The sequence below is a fragment of the Pinus tabuliformis genome, chromosome 8 (assembly GCF_031772625.1).
Source record: "Pinus tabuliformis cultivar Carrire ecotype Pingquan chromosome 8, CPIR1, whole genome shotgun sequence".
NCBI classification, from domain to species: domain Eukaryota; kingdom Viridiplantae; phylum Streptophyta; class Pinopsida; order Pinales; family Pinaceae; genus Pinus; species Pinus tabuliformis.
In genome coordinates this window covers 1457824896-1457830096 of record NC_142294.1, presented here as the reverse complement: position 1 = coordinate 1457830096, position 5201 = coordinate 1457824896, and the positions used below count along the sequence as shown (strand labels likewise).

Here is a 5201-nt window from a genome sequence, read left to right as displayed (position 1 = left end):
CAACATAGAGAGACATTTCCAGTAGGAAAGTCAATAAGGGCAAAGAAACCTTTGAATATTGTCCACTTAGAATTATATGGACCAATGCAAACACTGTCAATTGGGGGCAACTATTATTTTTCAACTTTAATAGATGATTGTACAAGGAAGACATGCATCTACTTCCTAAAACAGAAAATTGAAGTGTTTGAGTGCTTCCGCCAATACAAAGCCCTTGTTGAGAAGCAAAGTGGACACTACATCAAAGTCTTGAGCATTGATAGAGGTGGAAAATACGTCTCAAATAACTTCCTTCGATTTGACAGGGAGCATGGAATTCACAACCAATTTACAACAAGGTATACACCCTAGCAAAATGTTCTTGTAAAAAGGAAGAATGGGACTATTATGGAAATGGAAATGAGTATGTTGAAGGCAATTTCCAACTGACTATTGGGCTAAATTTGTCATTCACACAACATATATCATTAACTAGTGTCCAACCAAAAGTGTCAAGAATGTGGTTCCTCAAGAAGCATGGAGTGGAAGAAAGCATAGTGCCACTCACATGAGAGTGTTTGGATGTGTGGCGTATGAAAATGTCCTGGATGAATTAAGGAACAAGTTAGAAAGAAAGGGGGGGGGAATTGCATATTTGTTGGATATAGTGGTGAATCCAAGGCATACAATCTCTACAATCCATCAACCAAGAAGGTCATAATCAACAGAGATATGCATTTCATAAAAGAGGAAGCATGGGATGGAAGTTCAGAGAAGACAATCAATGTGAAAATGTGTATACCACATGAAGACAAAGAGGAATTCAGCGCAAGAATAAAATCCTCAACTATGGCTCCCTCTACTCCTATTCAAGCTCAACAAAGCAGTCAACAAGTGACACCATCAACAAATAATAGGAAAACATCACGTAGTCAAGAAAGTACTACTCCAAGCACACTAGAAGCACTCACAACCTCATATACTTCAAGTGCAACATCAAATGACATGTCAAGCCCATATTCTTCAAGCATAAAAGGAAAAAAAATTAGAAATTTAACTGAAATTTATGAGCAAGATGAAGTTGATAGTAGCTCTGGTCTATATTCCTTATTTTCATTGTTTTTTCATGTAGATGACCCAATCCATTTTCAGGATGTAGTCAAAGAAGAAAAAAAGGTTGCTGTAATGGATGAAGAAATAAAAGCAATAGAAAGGAATGAAACATGGGAGTTAGTGGACCTTTCGCAAGGAAACGAAGTCATTGGAGTGAAGTTGGTCTATAAGACCAAGAGCAACACTGAAGGAAAGATTGAAAGGCATACAACAAGGCTAGTTGTCAAAGGAGACAAACCGCAACATGGAAGAGATTATGCGGAGACATTTGCTCCAATCGCGAGGATGGAGATAGTGCCTATAGTGTTGTCGATTTCCATGCAACATAAACTAGAAGTGTCTCAAATGGACATAAAATCAGTGTTCCTTAATGCAGTACTGAAAGAGGAAGTGTACGTTGCACAACCACCTAGTTATAAGGTAGAAGGCCAAGAAGACAAGGTATAGAGGTTGAGGAAAGCTCTTTATGGGTTGAAAAAAGCACCGCGTGCATGGTATAACACGATAGATTCTTACTTGATTGGCAATGGCTTTGACAAATGTGACGGTGAGCCTGCTCTCTACATCAAAGAGAGTGATGGTAAACTTCTTATTATTGTTTTATATGTAGATGATTTGATTTTTACAAGGAGTGATGATTTCCTTGTTGTTGATTTCAAAGAATTCATGAAAAGGGAGTTTGAAATGACTAACTTGGGGTTGTTAATGCATTTTTTGGGCATAGAAGTGAACCAAAGAGAAAATGGTATTTTTAGTACCGAATAAAAGTATGTAGCAGACATTTTGGAGAGGTTTAATATGCAGAACAACAAATCTGCACTAACTCCAACTGTCATGGTGTTGAAGTTGAGCAAAGAAAAATACAGCAGCAATGTCAATCAAACATTATACAAAATTATGGTCAGGAACTTGATGTATTTGATAGTAACTAGGCCGGATATAATGTATGCAGTAAGATTGGTGTCAAGACTCATGGAGACACCCAAGGATACACGTTGGCAAGCAACCAACGGGGTTCTAAGGTATGTCAATGGGACAAAGAAGTATGATATTTTGTACAACGCTACAAATGATTTTAGGTTGATTGGCTACACTAACACTGACTGAGCAGGAAGTGTCGATGACAGAAAGAGCACGTCGCGATATGTTTTTCAGTTAAGTTTGGGAGCCATTTCATGGGCCTCGAAGAAGTAGTCGATAGTTTCATTGTCAACAGAAGAAGCTGAATATGAACAACAACAACATGTCAAGAAGTGTGCATGAGAAGAATGTTCAAAGATTTATGCCACCACCAAGAGGGAACAACCATTATTTACTGCGACAACAATTTTGTAATTGCACTATCAAAAAATTTTATTTTTCACAAGAGAACCAAGTACGTTGATGTTAAATATCATTTTATTAGAGAGTTAATTAACAAAGGTGAAATTGTGTTTCAACACTGCAAGTCACAAGAACGCTGACATTTTCACAAAGAGATTGCCACGTGAAAATTTTGTTCATCTTAGAAATTGTTTGGGAATTGTGGAAGGCGACAATTGAAATTTTCACGAAGACATTGGCACTTGAAAATTTTGTTTATCTCAGAAATTGTTTGGGAATTGTCGATGGCGATAATTGTGATTAAAGGGGAGTGTTGGAAAATTAATCCCAACCAGCACTTTTATTAAACTAACAACAACCATACTTGCCAAATAGATTTTGTTTGCACGAAATATTAAAAAAAATTCTCACTACGAGTACAAACTCTACAAACTCTCCATTTTGAAATACACATCGAGTAATTAAGAATGAATACTCTCCATTCCACAAAACACCAAATAATTAATAAGTAATGTGTATGTAATGAAAGGTTGATAAAAATGTATGGACTAATATTCATTCCACAACATAGAAAAACAGTTTCTATATAATGGTTCATCATGTGTTTTAATATTTTCTCTTTCATGTATTAATGAGTCAAAACAGTATGTTCTGAAAATATGTATGTAAAAGTTTTTTGCATAGTTGAGGGTGGAAGTCTGATCGGTCAAGTGGAGAAATTTTCTATTTCACGTATTACTCAAAAATTACTCAGCAACTCCAAGTGAATGTAAATTTCAGTAAAAATATTTCTTTTACTAGATGAAAGTACCGCAGTCTCCATTTTAGTATGGAGAATATATTTTCATGTGTTTTGAAATATAATCTAAAATATGTTGCGATATGCTTTGAAATTTGAAGTCTAGTTTTACGGCAACCACTCTCCGTCTTATGTTCTACTGTGCTTTAAAAATTGAAGTCTAGTTTTACCGCGCAACCACTCTGTTTTATGTTCTACTATGCGTTAAATTTTTGAGTTTTAGCTCCAGTTTTGTTGCGATTTGATCTCCGCAACTGAAGTCTTGAGGGAAAGACTCTCCTCTGCGTCAATTCTTTCATTGCAAATCTAGTTGTGGCAGCGTACTTCCATAAATTTAAGTTTTTATTCGTTGTCCTGCTTCAACCGGCCGCTATCTGCTATCAATTTGATGTACACAATTTTGAATCCTTCTTCACCTGTTACATTAGTATAGTTCCTGCATATGCTAGTGAAGTGTTGTTGTTAGAGTGCATTTGTTGCTCTGTTTATGTGTGAAAGGTAGCAGTAACCTTAACAACGAGGACCTCTTGTTGTTCAAGCCTCGAATTCATTAACGTTAGGAGAGAATGGCAAATCTTTTATCCGTGAAGACATCCAGCCGAAAATTTTGCACAGAAGGCCCAAATGTTGCCCATACGAATTAGGAGATTCATTTCTACGTGAATGGCAGCTGATGTTTTGATGTTTAAAATTTAAATAGCATTATGAATTTTTAGTGGTAGCGTGCCTGAATATCTAGTGGTAGCGTGCAAAAAAATTATGAATTATCCAGAAAGTGATATTATAGGAATAAAATCCTTACATATAAGACATTCAACCCAACAAGTCGGGATGGGAACAAAACCCCAACATACACAGGGATTCGCTGCTACAATATAAGAAAAAAATCATACCATATAAGAAATCCAACTTGGATCTATCATTACAGTTGGGATACTTGCCTCGTAGAGTTGCATCACATTAAATGAAGGAAGCTAAAAGAAGAGAACCACGAAAAACAACTTGAAAACGCTGACCAGGGATAACCATACATGGCAGTTTTGATTGGAATGTTGCTTATTTAGATCGTATTCGGTTGTGATTAAGTTTGGAAAATTGATTTGGAACGGCATCTTCTGCAACTCTCATTCTATAAATTTACGAGGAGGAGAATCACAAAGCTATGAAAGGTTGTAGGGAGCAGAGTGAACAGGAGGACTGATCGTGGGACCATGAAGATGAAGTTGTTTCTCCACTTTCAAGCTCCCCTGTCCTTTCATTTGTTATTGTGTCTGGTTTCCAGTGCGGTTCTTGTCGGTGCTGCTGATCGAGCATTCGTGTCCCAATTCATTGGACCCCAAAACAAAGCGAGAGCGGAGGTTGGGGTTCCTCCCCTTGTGTGGGATGAGAAAGTCGCCAGCTACGCAGAGGCATATGCCAACCAGAGAAAAGGTGACTGCGCTTTGCAGCACTCGAACGGTCCATATGGCGAAAATATCTTCTGGGGATCAAGTGGAGCTGACTGGCAGCCAAAGGATGCAACCAGCGGATGGATCGGCGAGAAGCGTTTCTTCAACTATGCAACTCGTACGTGCGACCAGTTTGAAAAATGCGGCCACTACACTCAGGTAGTGTGGAAGAATTCTGCCAAAATCGGCTGCGCAAAGGTCATATGCGACGACGGCGGCACTTTCATTACCTGCAACTATGATCCTCCTGGGAATTTCATCGGTGAAAAACCATATTAAGCATCCAACTCATCTGGGCTTCACTGTGTTAAATTATCATAAGCATCAATTCCTGGATAGTGCGCTCCTAGTATTGAAACATGTCTAAAATACATGGCTTTTCCTTACTCCTTCGCACTTGTCAGTCTTAGTAGCTTCACCACGGGCAATACCATCTGTTCTTTCTATCTAAGTATTTAGTACTTCCGTTCAATATATTAAGCTTTTTCCAGGTTGTAATGTTTGAGAATCAAATTCTCAAGATATCATTACTAATTTGA

The 5201-nt window shown here is 37.7% G+C and overlaps 1 pseudogene; it reads left to right on the top strand.

The window, feature by feature from the left end:
- Positions 1 to 4425: 4425 nt before the first annotated feature.
- On the top strand, positions 4426 to 4941 carry LOC149241268 (pathogenesis-related protein PR-1 pseudogene; annotated as a pseudogene).
- Positions 4942 to 5201: the final 260 nt, after the last annotated feature.